The sequence below is a fragment of the Solanum tuberosum genome, unplaced genomic scaffold, assembly GCF_000226075.1.
Source record: "Solanum tuberosum cultivar DM 1-3 516 R44 unplaced genomic scaffold, SolTub_3.0 scf00029, whole genome shotgun sequence".
NCBI classification, from domain to species: domain Eukaryota; kingdom Viridiplantae; phylum Streptophyta; class Magnoliopsida; order Solanales; family Solanaceae; genus Solanum; species Solanum tuberosum.
The window spans coordinates 1228349-1245085 of NW_006238955.1; positions in this window are offsets into that span (position 1 = coordinate 1228349).

The following is a 16737-nucleotide window of genomic DNA, read 5'->3' on the forward strand; positions in this document are numbered from 1 at the left end:
CTAATGATGTACCTTGAATCGATAGGCCAAGGGCGCCCTTTCATGAGTAATGATGTTAATTAAGAATTAACTACTCCGTGGGAATTTAATGCTTAGCACTGAGTGGATATTGTGTGAGGTGGAAGCTCTCCTGTAATAAGGCGGGGTTTCTAGAAGCAATCTCTTGAGATGGAAGCTCTCCCATAGAAAGGTCGGGTTTCTAGTAACAATCTCCTTATCCCATAAACTACGTGCCCCATAGGATATTAGTTAGTGGATCCACCTAAGCTAAGAGTTACCGGTTCTACCTTAGGCAAGTAGACCAACCCTTTTTGGTGTAGGAGTCACCGGATTCCATGTTAAAGCTCACGTGGTCTCATGTCGGTTAAGACTTATTTCCCACATGAACAAGAAGTTTAATAATTAACGCAACCTCTTGAGATGGAAGCTCTCCCGTAGAAAGGTCGGGTTTCTAGTAACAATCTTCTTATCCCATAAACTAAGTGCCCCCGTAGGATATTAGCTAGTGGATCTTACCAGTTCTATCTTAGGCAAGTAGATCAACCCTTTACGGTGTGGGAGTCACCGGATTCCATGTTAAAGCTCACATGGTCTCATGTCGGTTAAGTCTTATTTCCCACATGAACAAGAATTTTAATAATGAACTAAGGCATGCTTGAAGAAGTATCCTGTAAGTGTTCAAAAGCTCTAAAGATGTTGCTAGCTTGCATTAAAGATGATGATGACTATGTTTATGACTTATGCTTCTCCACTATCTTTATGATGATGTTTAAAGTAAATTGCATGCTTTCCAATGAAATGTCCCTTTTAGCATGTTTTCAATGTTTTTATACATGACTATGATACTTCGTGCATTTTTGTACTAACACCTACTTTTCCTATATTTTCCCTAAGTGTAGGGTCCGGCACTAGAGGTGATCATACTTGTGGCTAGAGCTTGGATTTGCTTGTTCCCCGAGCTTGGTGAGTCCTCATGGTTTCGAGGCCGGATTTCTTATCTTTAGTTTCTTTCATGTACTTTCCCTTTTCGGACATGTTGTATGGGCTAGACCCTATTTGATTCAAGTATTGTAATAGATGGCTATATTGAGACAAGTCTAGACTTCCGCTTTCTTTTATGAAAAACTTTTAAGACTTGAAATGTGTTTTTACTCTTAGGGGTCGTTTGGTGTGAAGGATAATATCAAATAGTCCTGTGATTAAATTATAGTACCACTTAATTTGTTGTTTGGTTGGCAAGTTTGGGATAACTTATCCCGAGATTAATAATTAGTATCGGGATAAGTTATCCCTCCCTTTTGGTGGTATAGTAATCCCGGGATAAAATAAGTAAATGACCAAAATGTCTCTTTCAACCCTTTTGTTACATCACTTTTTTACATTCATGAAGGGTATTTTTGTAAACAAATAAATTGTTCTTAAAATTTATTATTTTGAATACAACAAACCAAACACTCAATAAAAAATAATCTCATCATAGCTTATCCCGTCATAACTAATCCCATCATAATTTATCCCATCATAATTAATCTCATCATAACTTGAATTCAAACCAAACGACCCCTTATTGTTCTATTGCTTATGTTATGAGAACTAAGTGGCTTGTATGGAGTCTTTCGGGGTTCTATACGTCATGTTACATCTAGGGGTACCCCTGGGTCGTGACAACTTCATGTGATTCCGTACAATTTTTCGTATTATCTATATTTTTTATGCCATGTTTATTTTTTTCATTAGCATAATTCTGTTAGTATTGCAATTTTTAAATTAAAGTAGAATTCATTGTTAAGTAAGGTTATCGACTTACGTTTTTCTATTCTTTTAAATCATATATAAATATGTTATGTTGAAATTTGACATAAGAGTGTTATGTTAAAACTTTTGTTTTGAATTTAGAACTTATATTATATTTTCAGTTTCATTTGTTTTAGTTGTATTAACTTGAGATTTCACATTACAAGTCATTTATTTTTCAGTTAGAGTTGATAAATTATCTTTTTATCAAATATTTTAATAATTTATGACATTTTATTTTAATAATAATAATTTTTTTTTAAAAAGCACTAGAAATCTTTTATAATAAAATACTAATATTTCATTAGATTATAAAAACTGACCGACTTAAAAATATTGCAAGCAAATAAATTGTCAATGCACTTGCACAAAAATTGTCACACGAGCATTGGTTGACACATTTCTTGACATATGATATAAGAGTCTATGTTGCTTTTTAATTTATTAGTTTTCCGCACTTGCATCTTTAATTTCATGTCGATAGCTTTGATAATCCTAATTTTCATGATGATAGCTCTAGATAATCAAATTTCGATCGACGAAGTCCAATAAATCGATGAACATTTTTCAAATACTGTCATTTTGAATTGTGATTATGAGCGAATTATCATTTCTTCATAATAAAAAAGATTTACAAAATTTAAGTATTTTGTTATTAACCTTCATGATAAAAACCCCGCAATTTAAGTTATTTTTAGTGGTTTTTCAAAAAAAAAATCACATTCGATTGATCAAAATTTTGAAAAATAAAATGAAATTTCTTAGAAATGAGGAAAATGACTAAACTAGTAAAAGTAGAGAAGACAAGTTACATTCGACAAGTGGCATTTCAAATTGATTTTCTCCTCCCACCTTCCGGCCTATATTAACTTCACCAATCACCCCAGCCCCCATATTCCCCCTTCCTACCTTGCCCCGTCATTACCCTCACCTTCACCTGTCATAGTATTTATATACAAATGCATTTAGGATAATATGATTTGCTCACATACCTAACCCAAAAGAATAAGGAAGAAACCAATAAGAACAACATCCTATAATTTTACATGGAGTAGTTTAAAATTAATATGGATTTCTTGTTAATTAATCTTATAATTAAATTCCTTAGAAAAAGAACTATATATAATATGATTTCTTTACGTACTTAAACTTATAATTTCACATTGATATAGCAAACTATGATATATATATTTATACATATATTTGAAGTATATAACTGCTATAATACATTTTAATTATTTGTTATGGATATAACTAAATATTAAATAGCAAAGGTATTATTACACGCTTAATCAATATTTTTCAGGCACGTTTTATGGCTCCTCTCCAATGTTTTCTCTTTCAATATCTCTAAATCACCGTTCTTTTTTCCAAATTTTGCTTTCTTCACGATCCTTCGCATGATTTAAGGAGTTATGTTGTGACTTGTGATTCATCTTAATCATGTATCTTCTAGTTTTATTTTCTTGTTATTTTATTCGAAGATTATATTTGTATAAATCTACATATTTAATCTATTTTACTAGGGTTTCGGTTGAAAAAAAATCGCCATTGCAATGGAGAAAAATTAGTACTTCAAAGAGGAATACGAGGTATACATTTTTTTTGCTAAATTGTTGAAAGAAGCACCTTCTTTTGATCTATATATCATTTAAGAGCGATTTTTCTTTAGACTTCGGATACTTGATTGACCCACTTACTTCTATTATGTCAATATTAATCACTACTGTTGGAATTATGATTCTTATTTATAGTGATAATTATATGGCTCATGATCAAGGCTATTTGAGATTTTTTGCTTATATGAGTTTTTTCAGTACTTCCATGTTGGGATTAGTTACTAGTTTGAATTTGATACAAATTTATATTTTTTGGGAATTGGTTGGGCAAGTCAAAATTTCAAGCTCGATTGCTGCAATGGAGATCGAAATGCGAACAAATAATCATAATGACACATACCTTCACCAATAGATAGAGACAAATAGGAATAATCGAACCATGTCTACAAAATGTCAGTACCATGCAGCTGCTTCAAAGCCAACAGATAAAATCTTTCAAGAGAAAAGAAGGTTCAAAACCATACCTATAGTATTGGTTTTCTCTTTTGAAGGTTTTGAACCTTCTTTTATCTTGATAGATTTTGCCCGTTCCGGTTTATCAAGTAGCTTCAAATGTATGAGGTCATTATGATTCTTTTATCGCAATTCGATCTCCATTGCAGCAATCGAGCCTGAAATTTTGACTTGCTCTTGAGTGATACATAAATCAAAAGAAGGTACTTCTTCCAATAATTTATCAGAAAAATGTATACCTCATATAACCTCTTCGACGTACTAATTTCCGTCATTATAATGATGAAAAAAATTCTCCAACCGAAACCTTAGTAAAATAGATGAAACTTGTAGATATATGCAAATATAGTGTTCGAATAAAATGACAAGAAATCAAAAATAGAAGATACCTTATTAAGATGAATCACAATGTAGCTCCTGAAATCATGCAAAGGATCGTAAATTGGAAGAAAAACTGGAAAAAAGAATGGTGATTTTGGGAATATTGACCGAGAAAACATTGAAGAGGGTAAATATAAGGAACAGTGAGTCGTAAAACGTGGTTGAAAAAATATTGATTAAACGTACAATAATATCTTTGTTATTTAATATTTAATTCTACCCATATAAAATAATTAAAATATACTATAGCTATATACCTTAACTATATATCACAGTTTACTATACGTCTATATCAATCTTAAAATTGATATGAATTTCTTGTTAATTTATCTTATAAAATTAAGTAATAGATTCACACGCTATATACAGGCTGGCATACTCGCAGTGTCGGTGTTCGTGGCCTTAAGCGTGCATGGTTTTCGGTAATGAAGAAATATAAACAAACAATGTTGCAATTAATTCTGTAAATAGGTTATAAAATAAACTAATGTCAATGTTGGGAAGGAATATTCATGACACGTTTGGGCAATTTAATTTTGTGAAGAATAATTTATATATAAATATTATTATGAGATGGTTGTCTATAAAAAAAAATGTCTTTAAATTATGTGAAATTGAATATAAATAGTTTCAGTTAATAGTATAATTTGGTTTTAAAATGTCCATATTGTTAATTAATGGATAAAATGCTCTTTTCTTGATAAACATATTATTTGTTTTTATAAAGATATTGTATTCCTTAAATATATTATTTATTTTACCTTAGTTAATAGTATAGTTTGGTTAAAAAATGTCCATATTGTTAATTAATGGATAAAAGTGCTCTTTTCTTGATAAACATATTATTTGTTTTTATAAAGATATTGTATTCCTTAAATATATTATTTATTTTACCATATATGTTAAGACTCCTTAATTATTAATTCTCCTAATATGTGTTACCATTTTTTTTTCTCTTACCATTTATTTTAAGACTCCTTAATTATTAATTCTTCTAATAAAATATTTTCTCTTATCTTACCGTATATTTTAGTACTTTGCCATATATTTTGTTTTTTGAACATTTTACTTGTTTAAATTGATTTCAAAATATAAAATTTGCTAGATTCTATTCCAAACTTTGATTCTAATATTATGGGATGTCCTCACAGGACAACTCCGCTTCTAATTGACTTACTAAATAATTAGATTTGTGCTAGATCTCGAAATCATCCAAATTCAGCATTTTGGTAAAATAATATTGGAGAATAATCTATCTCGGATTCAGAAAATGAAATAAAATGGTTGTTTTTCTTCTTTATTGACTGAGTCCATTTTATTTTGTAGTAATATTTTAAGGAAAAATTGGAGAAATCCCACCTTTTAGTTTACTTATTACCATTATCCCCTATAAGTTTTACAAATCTCCAAAATCCCTCATTTTCGCGCATCATATTAGTGTATCTCGTGCATCAGATTAGTGTATCTCGCGCATCAGATAGTGTATCATGTAATAAAATGTACATCAGATTTAGTGGTATCAATGTAATAAAAATGTAATGTATCTTACTTAACGATTAATGTATCTCGCGCATCAGATAGTGTATCATGTATAAATGTACATTCAGATTAGTGTATCATGTATAAATGTATGTATCTTACTTAACGATTAATGTATCTCGCGCATCAGATAGTGTATCATGTATAAATGTACATTCAGATTAGTGTATCATGTAATAAAATGTAATGTATCTTACTTAACGATTAATGTATCTCGCGCACCAGATTAATGTATCAGTGCTTATATTATTGTATCCGTTTTGAGGGATTTATGTAATTATTGTAATTTTTCCTTAAAAGTATGTGATTTCTGTAATTTTCCCTTTTAAAGGGTAGTGTCTAAGGTGAGACATTTTATGAAGTAAACCAAGCAAGACGTGAGTCTTGAGACACGGAGCGTAATTTTCATAAATCTGTGAAGCATATATCTCATGTATCTACAATTTTATAATTTTATTATTAAAAAAATAAGCTAAAGTAGAACTTTCAATAACACCGCAAATAAAGTTAAATAGATCACCATTAATATAGGGGAAAAATATTGTAAGTATTATTTGAAAGTCGTAACAACACAAAAATATCATAGCCGCGATAATTTTAAAATTAAATCATCATACATCTGCATATTTGTTAGTCCATCATACCCTCAACTAATATTTGCATGATCATTGTCTATATATCTAAACTAAACAAAGAAAGGCCGAAAAGAGTAAGAATAATCACTAAAATTGAATAAAGTTGTCTAATGAATAATGTACTAAGAAATCTCTGTCCTATCAATTTGAAGCACAATTAGCTTCAAATTATTTATGACTGTTATTTTTTTTTATGAGAGTTGCTTTATATATTTTAGATAAAGTCACTATCACCTGAAAAGTAATTACATATATATATATAATAAATAATACTAATTTATAGCAAAAATACTTTAAAACAATAAAAATCTAAATTAACGCATACGTTCGAAACTTACGTCTGTACATGCGTCCTACACTACTAGAAAAATGTAAATTACCTATGGATTTTACCTGGGGATTTTTTCGCAGATTTTTCCCATAAATTTTCATTTGAAAATTCCTAAATTCTAGAACTGTTTACGTGCAAAAAATATTTCCCCAAAAAAATTGGTAGGTAAGTTTGGCGCCATTTCCACAAAATTAATACATGGGAATTATTTGGGGAAATTAATCTGCAGGAATTATTTTCATAGGTAAACTTGCAAGTAATGAACAAAAACTAATTTCCATGTTAGTTTGCAAGAAAATCCCTAGGTAAAGTTACTTTCAGATTTAGCTAGGGATACTTACATGGGATTTACCTAGGAATATTTTTATATGTGGTATTATTTGAGGATTCAAGTTTCACGAACTTTGTTGGGGATTTATTTATTGAGGATCTACGTGAGAATTTTCTTACCTAGAAAATTACTTGAGAATTTTACTACTACAAATTTGTTGGAGAATTTTTCTGGGGATTTATTGGAAATATGTAAACTTGGAAATTTTGTTTTTTTGAAATTTTAATTGGAATTTTTTCTTGAAAATTATCTAACTCCTCTTTTTATTTGGAGATTTACCGAAGAATTTTTTCTTAAAAATACGTTTAGGAAAATTAAAAGTATAATAATGTAAAAAATATATATAATTATATGACAAAATGTATTTTACTAATCAATGTTTGCTTTTCATTTTAATAGAAAAATATCTGTCATAAAATATTATTAATGTTGATATAATATTATTAAAAAAGTATTAAATTGTGTAGTGTTGAATAGGTCATTTTTGCATTTTTAAGTAGAAAAAAATCCATTTATATATATTATTAATATGAAGTTTAATTATCTCATTCAATAACAAAATTTTATTAAATGAAAGAAATAATTATATTTTTTTAATTTGTATATCCAACTTATAAATCCTTTTTACAAGTATTAAAAACAATAATTTGTGATAACTTTCTTGCACTTTAAACTTATTAATTATTTAAATTATCATTTTATAGTTTTATTTGTAGACAATTTCTATTATATATATATATGTGGTCAAAAAATGTTTATAAAAAATTGGAATAACACCATGTTATTTACAGTTTTGACAGTTTTGAAAAATAGATACGTTTTCTAATACCTAAATTATATTCATCTTATTAAGTAATTTGTGTCAATTTCTTATTTAAGATGTTCTTTCTTATACACTTTACACTATGTTTCTTATTAATGGTTATTGTTTTTTCATTGTTTTATTCTTCTTTTATTTGGGTTTGATGCACTTGAGCCGAGGATCTTTCGAAAACAACCTCTCTACCTCTACGAGCTAGTGGTAAGGTCTGCGTACAGTATACCCTCCCCAGACCTGCTAAGTGAGATTTTATTAAGTATTTTTAGTATATTTTGCAAGAAAATCAGCGAGTAATTTTCTTGCGGAATTCAAATCCCCAGGCAATTTACTTGGGAATTTTCATATTTGCAGGTAATAATTACCTATGAAGGTATTTCCTTCGAAAATTGTTTGGTAGGAAAAATCGCAAGAAACTAAGTTATCTGCAAATTTTCGTATGAAATCCCCAGAAAAATTCCCAGATAATTCACAGTTTTCTTGTAGTGCTATAAATCTATACCCCAAATTTTTTCTGATACACCCCACCGTAAAGTACCTTTAAAAACACTATTTTATAGTAAATCTTTCTTCATAAGATATTTACTTTTTTTTGGAATCATCTGTTCTACTTTTATTTTTTCCTTTCCAAAAAAAATAAAAGCATAATTTGAGATACCATTGTTCTAGATTCATGATAAGATTTGCGTGAAAATGAGATCACAATTTTCTACCTATTCCCCTTATAATCTGTCCACATTTTTAGTATTTGATTCCTCAAATTTGTGTTTTTTCGTGATTTTTGTTTATTTGATATTTAGAAAACTTGATTAAATATGAATTTATATTTTATATGATTTATTTTAGACAGAAATCACATACACTTGGAGGCTAATTACATTTTATCTCGAAAGTTTTTTTAATTACAAAAATTTCTTATTTTCTATCGCTCACGTATAATGAGAGGAATGCGTTCGAGATTAGGAGAAAGAAGGAAAAAGGGAATATTTATAGTTTTTCAAAATGATAAAAAAAAATTAAAAATTATGATGTAATAAATTATATATTTATGTAATTTTTTTGGTGAAATCTCAATCCACATCGCTAACTTCAACAGTTCAACTTGGTCAATGTTAATGTACAAGATTTTCAAGTAACAACATCAATTGTCACGGACCATTTTCTCTTCACAGATTTTTTGTACATCACTCATCAACGACTTCTTCTTCCCTACTAACCAAAAAATACGATCAATTTTTTAAAAAAATATCGTCATTATTAATATATTTTTAATTAATATTTTAGATTACCGGATAATTTACCTTTTCAGTGAATAAGAGGAGATAAAAAAAAAAGGAAATTACAAAATGGTGAAAGTGAAAATTTAGATCGTATTGTTTTAAAACTACTTAATCTACTATTTAAAAAATATTTATAAAGTCATTAAATATTTATTAAATAATAAATATTTAAATCTTTTTTGAAACAAATTAAAAAAAAATACACAATATAAATTAAAATAAATAAAAGATATTATTATTATAGGAACGAATCTATCGAAAATAACTTTTTGACTTGTTTATGTCTGCTCAAATAGCACAACTTACATCGGTACTGACAGAGTCTGAGCGGAGAAGAGTAGCTGAACAATAAAGCATGAATGCGACCGTTCAGCAAATCAAAGAACAAGTGTTGAACCTCGCTCGTCGACCTACTACATCTGTGGCTCCTGAGGACACCGACGACGACAGTGAGGAGGAGGAGGATTTTGTAGATCGCACTCTCTAGTTTAGGTCTCTTTTATGAAAATTTTAAATTTTGAAACGAATTTTGAAAGACTTTATAAGTCTTTAAATTGTGATTTAGATATTTTTGAATGTTAATTTTAGTTTGTTGTTTTATTTTTGTGTAGCTTCTTTATAATGTTGTGTGTTTGATTGGGGATGGATTGATTTGAATTGAATTGCTTTTGCAGGTGGACAGCAGAAACTGACAGTTTCTGTTGTCAAAAAAATTGCAGAATAAGCGACGGACAGGGTGGTTTTGTCCGTCGCTTTTCTGCATTTTTTTAAAAAAAAAAAAACAGAAAAGCGACGGACAAGGTCCTTTAGTCCGTCGCTTTTTTGGGATTTTCAAAATTTAAATTTCCAGAAAAACAACGGACTGCGTCGCTTTTTGGATATTAAAAAAAATGAAAATATAAAAAAAGCAACGTTGTCCGTCGCTTTTTTTAAAAAAAAATCCTTAAAAAAATAAATAGAAAGCGACGCAGTCTGTCGCTTTTTAGCGACGTTGTCCATCATTTTTTGAAAAGCGTCGACCGAAAAAGCGGCGAACAAGACTGCGTCGCTTTTCCATCGAATTTGACCAAAAAAGCGATGCACTCCGTCGCTTTTGACCATCGTTTTTAGGCAGTTTTTTAGTAGTGGGTCATGGTCTAATTTCCTAGAATTAGGTCACGAACTTGCGATTAGGATAGAAATATACTTAATTGTGTTGTCTAGTTAAATGGTGTAAGTGAATTATATTCTTAATCGATTAATTCCATAAGAATACAGGTGAGAAACTATTTTGAATAGGCGAATAGTAATTCGGAAGAGTACAATGAGAAAAAATGATCCAATTACTTAGTAGTCGTTGATAATTTTAATCAAATAGATATAACTCAAGAACTCAGTAGAATTGGTGAACCAAACACTACTCTGAAATATTCATCTCTCGATGTTAATTCTAAGCTTTAAAAGTATGTCCTAGATCATTTGTTAGCATAAAATTAATTAGTTTTATATTTTTATAGTAGTAATAAATCAAAATCACAATTTTGAAAAAAAATACATGATTAGTTGACTGTGCTTATGTGTGCATGCTAGGGGTGTACATGGTCGGGTTAGTTCGGGTTTTTCAAATATCAAACCAAATCATTTGTGTCAGATTTTTAAATCTATAAACCAAACCAAACCAATAAAAGTCGGGTTTTTCAACCTCGGATTTTTTTGGATTTTTTCGGGTTTTCGGATGATATGATTAATGACACTAAAATATCCAAATAATAATAATAATGAAATCGCGTAAAACAAATATTACAAATTAACAGGTCATAATGAAAATGATCATAATTTAAAAGTACTAAATCATGCTAAAATAAGTTTAATAAGTATTAGTTACATAACTAAATATTAAAGGAAATTAAAATTAGATTATGTATTTTAATTGTCTAAACCAATGTAAAACTAAAGAACAAATATTCAATATTATTGTCATTCTTAGTGTTGAATTGATTTTCTTTTTGCATTAGTATTAATTTGATTTTGATTTAAGTTTTATTATAATTACCAACATCTATGGACTATAATCTTTATGGAACCATTCAAAATGAAATAATATATTAAAAGATAAAAACTATGAAAAAGTATAAGAAATATTTAAAAATTATATCAAAGTAAATATTTTTATGTATAAAATAAAATTTTAAAATTATATATATAATGTCGGGTTGGTTTGGTCTCGGGTTGTTTTTTTTTAGTTAAAACCAAACCAACCCAAATATAGTCGGGTTTTTTTTTCAACACCAAACCAAGTCAAATCAACCACTAGTCGGGTTTTTTTTTGTTTGACTCGATTTACGGTTTGATTTGATTTTCGGTTCAGTTTTGTACACCCCTAGTGCATGCATCTGGTAGCAAATCACATTTCACATCTCATTCTAATTTATGGAAAATAGAGATGGCACAAAAAAAACACTATCGTTTGGTTAGGAACTAGTTATCCCAGGGTTAACTATCCTGGGATAACTTATCCCACCATGTATATGGGATAACTTATTTCATCACTATGCTATAAATGGTGGGATAAGTTATCCCCAACATGTCAATCAAACAAGACATCTAAATTTTATCTCAGGACTATTTTTTTATCCTAGTACTCAATAAATATGGAGTATTTACAATTCAAAGCAGAAAGAAAGAAGAGTAGCAAATCAATGTAAATATCATTTGATATCAAATATAAACAATTTATATCAAATTACAATTTCAACATGTGAACTTATATCAAATTTTTTACTTGTAACCTTTCAATAATAATTATCCAAGTCTAAACTGAAATATAATTTAAACAACATAATAACTTTTCAATTTAATTGAATTAAAACACTCCTTGCTCCTAAGGTATAAATATATTAAAATACTTTTTATACATTTCACCATGAGTACTATAGCGACATCAACTTAACAATGACCAATACAAAATACTTTATAGACATTTCAACTCTCCTTATTTAAAGATATTCACAACTAAAATATGACATTTCAAATTTATCTCTTTTCCACCTGATATACATATATAAGCTTGTCCCCAAATGTTTATGATATCACCCATATTACTAAGTAGCAATTAATTACATAAGTTCCCCCATTGTGATCATAGTCTTACAGCCCCGTTTTACGTGAGCTTTTAACCCTTAGAATTGCTTTGCCTCTTCAAAATGCGTCCAAAATTAATCTAAAGAATAATAGCTATCATTAAATAAATTTAATGGATCGATTTAAATAATTAAATAAATATACATTCTAGCTCAAATTCAAAAAGGTCAAATTTTAATCATCAGGTTAAAATTCAAAATTGAGTTACCCAATCCTTAAGAGGTTCTAAAACCATATATAGTTTCAACTCAATTCGATAATCAGATCCTTAAATTATAGTAGCATATTAATCTAGGTTATGGGCTTACACTTTAAAAACATGAAACAAGCATCTAAATATTTCAAGTAATTGGATTTTATAATCAACATCAAAATTCCCAAAAGTCTCAAAAATAGCAATGTGTCAAAATCCCCACCCAAAAATATGGTAGAGAGTTGTAATAATTGGATAATGTAGTGAGTGATAAAAAAAAGTAGCTAAGACTTCAGGAGAATTCAAGGGATATCCACTCAAATCAAGTAATGTTTGGTGTTTTGTTGCTAAGGGTCTAATAAGAGTTCAGGAGAATTCAAGGGATATACGTTTGTTAGTTCGAGAGAATATCAAATGTATATAGCAGTGTACAAAACTGAACCGAAAATCAAACCAAACCGTAAACCGAGTCAAACCTGAAAAAATACTCGACTAGTGGTTGGTTTGACTTGGTTTGGTGTTGAAAAAAAAATCCGACTATATTTGGGTTGGTTTGGTTTTAACTAAAAAAAACCAACCCGACATTATATATATAATTTTAAAATTTTATTTTATACATAAAAATATTTACTTTGATATAATTTTTAAATATTTCTTATACTTTTTCATAGTTTTTATCTTTTAATATATTATTTCATTTTGAATGGTTCCATAAAGATTATAGTCCATAGATGTTGGTAATTATAATAAAACTTAAATTCAAAATCAAATTAATACTAATGCAAAAAGAAAATCAATTTAACATGAAGAATGACAATAATATTGAATATTTGTTCTTTGGTTTTACATTGGTTTAGACAATTAAAGTACATAATCTAATTTTAATTTCCTTTAATATTTAGTCATATAACTAATACTTATTAAACTTGTTTTAGCATGATTTAGTACTTTTAAATTATGATCATTTTCATTATGACTTGTTAATTTGTAATATTTGTTTTACGCGATTTCATTATTATTATTATTTTTTGGTATATTTTAGTGTCATTAATCATATCATTATTTGTGTTGTATTCTTAAGAAACACATTAGATAATTGTATTTTGGTAGGACTGAAGAAATATTTGAAGTACAAGTAAATTATATGTTTGTATGAATACTTTAGCGGGAAAACCCGAAAAACCCGAAAAAATCCGAGGTTGAAAACCCGAGTTTATTGGTTTGGTTTGGTTTATAGATCTAAAAATCCGACACAAATGGTTTGGTTTGATATTTGAAAAACCCGAACCAACCCAACCATGTACGCCCCTAAATGTATACATAGACCAAATGTTATCCATGTATTAACCGATTTGAATTTGATTAATCTTTTTCTATTGTATCGATATTCTATGGCAATGCACACACCTCAAGACGTTTCCAATTCCTTGGTAGTACATATTTGTATGGCTGGCAACGGGATCGGAACCGGGACGGACTGGGACGAACCGGAAACGGAACCGAGCACCACGGGCCGGAAGCGAATCGGAACTGGGACGGACTGAAACCGGTAATTTCGGAAAAAAATGAGTTTACCTGTCCCGGACCGGTAACGGATCGGTAAACCGGGTCCCAACGGTTATAAATTTTTTTAAAAAAATTATTAAAATTAAAAAATTAGGAACATTACTCAAATAATATTAAAACTTTTATAATTTTAAAGTTAAAAATTTATACTTTTAAAGTTTTAAATACAAACTTTCAAACTTTAAAAGTATAAAAGTTTAAATTTCACACTTTAAAAGTTAAATTGAAAGAATTCAAACTTTAAAACTATAAAACTATAAAAGTTTAAATTTCACACTTTAAAAGTTTGAAAATTTAAATTCAAACTTTAAAACTATAAAACTATAAAAGTTTAAATTTCACACTTTAAAAGTTTGAAAATTTAAATTCAAACTTTAAAACTATAAAACTATAAAAGTTTAAATTTCACACTTTAAAAGTTTGAAAATTTAAATTCAAACTTTAAAACTATAAAACTATAAAAGTTTAAATTTCACACTTTAAAAGTTTGAAAATTTAAATTCAAACTTTAAAACTATAAAACTATAAAAGTTTAAATTTCACACTTTAAAAGTTTGAAAATTTAAATTCAAACGCGATTGCTTCACCATTCTAGAAGATCAATAGTAGTAGGTTCTGTATTTTGATTAATATATGCATCAAAATCATTTCTATCATTATGAGAAAGTTCAATAATACCATCTATCATATCATCAATATCATCTTCATTATTATATCTACTCCTAGAACTTTGAGGCTCTTCATTACGTACTACATTCATTATATTAGAATTATACAAGTCGTACAATTTTCTAGCTTCAATTTTTATACTATCTTTAACATCTTGACAACTAGGTGTTTCATCATCTTCACTATCAATACCCAAATTAAAATATAATTTATCAACCATTGGTGATTCACCTTCATCTTTGTAATGTGGGTTTAACAAACAAGCGGTTAAATAAATTTGAGGAATAGGAATAAAATATTTTTAAAATTTTTCAATCATTTTCTTAACAGATTCTTCAAATCTTGGTTTATTTTTGAATTTATAAAATTTACTAAAAATAGCACAAATATTAGGTAAAACAGAGCAAATAGTTGGATAATAAAGTGCAGATATATTTTTTGTAGTTAAATAAAAAACTTTTAAGAATTCTATAAGTTCTTTTATGCCATTCCGATCATTATCATCAAGTCTATATGTCATATTTGAATTATGAGCATTCCAAACCATTTGTAAAGGTTTCTTATATTAATAAGCGACTTCAAGCATTTCATATAAAGAATTCCATCTAGCACATATTGATTTTGGATTTTTTCTAGGTGGAAGATTAAATTCACGACAACGATTTTCAAAATCTCTACGTCTAGACTTAACTTGACATTTAAAAATAAAATGACATGCAATTTCAACTTTTGTGCAACCATCATCATATATTGCTATACCATCTCTAACAATCAAATTATATATGTGTGCAGCACACCTAATATGAAAACCATCAATATAAACAGGGCAAAGAGACGATTTTAGTATTTCAACAACAGTTCTATTATTAGAAGCTTTTAGTATTTCAACAGCAGTTCTATTATTAGAAGCATTATCTAATGTGATACTACTTATTTTATCACAAATTTCATAGTTTTGTAAAACAACTATAATTGTTTGAGCTATATAACTACCGATTTTTTGCATTTCACAACATTTATAACCTAAAATTCTTTTTTGCAAAGTCCAATTTTCATCAATCCAATGCGCAGTAATAGTGAAATAATCATTACCATTTACACTACGGCCCATATCAAAAGTAATAGCTATTTTACAATTATTATAATAAAATAAACAACGAAGATATTGAAAATGTTGAGCTTGATAATCAAAGATAGCCTTTTTAATTGTATTTCTAGTAAAACCTTTAAAATGTGGATTATACACAATTTGAATATAATGAATAAAATTGGGATTTTCAGCAAAACTAAATGGCAAACACATAAAAACAATCATTTTAGCTAATTCTTCAAGATCTTTTTCTCTACTAGCTATATGACCGTGTATACTAGAACCAGAAACATTAGAAGGATTTAATTGTATTTGGACCATATTAGAGCTCTCTACTCCTACATTTTCAGGAAGGGTGGTACCATTTTTTTTTAGCTTCGGCTACAGCTTTAGCATGCAAAATTCATTTTTACAACATGACATTAAATGATTACTCAAATGTCCCGTCTCATCCTGTTTTCCTGCAGTTTTATGATTCATTCTATGTTTACATTTATTACAAATAGCTTGTGTTTTATCTTCATTCTGAGTCATAAATTGCCACACAACTGATTTTTTAGCGCGTTCTACCTTAGTCCTAGGATGCACGGGGGGAACGGGAGCAGGACAACGAAAGGGAGCGGGAGCCTGGGAAGAGGGATTGGGAGTGGGACCAGTAGCCGACGGTGGCTCAGTTTCATCATCATCATATTCATCAACATTATTATCAAAACTATCAACATAAGCATTAACATCATCATGTTCATCATCTTCAGGTAATTCCTCATCAAAATTACCAAACCTTCTTTGTAAATGTTCATGATAAGGATCTAATCCACTATTACTATCAATATTAAAAACAGTTTCATCAACATGCGTATAATCATCCGTATTTATTCTTAATTGAGAAGGTTTTTTAGTTTTAGATTTAGAAGTACTA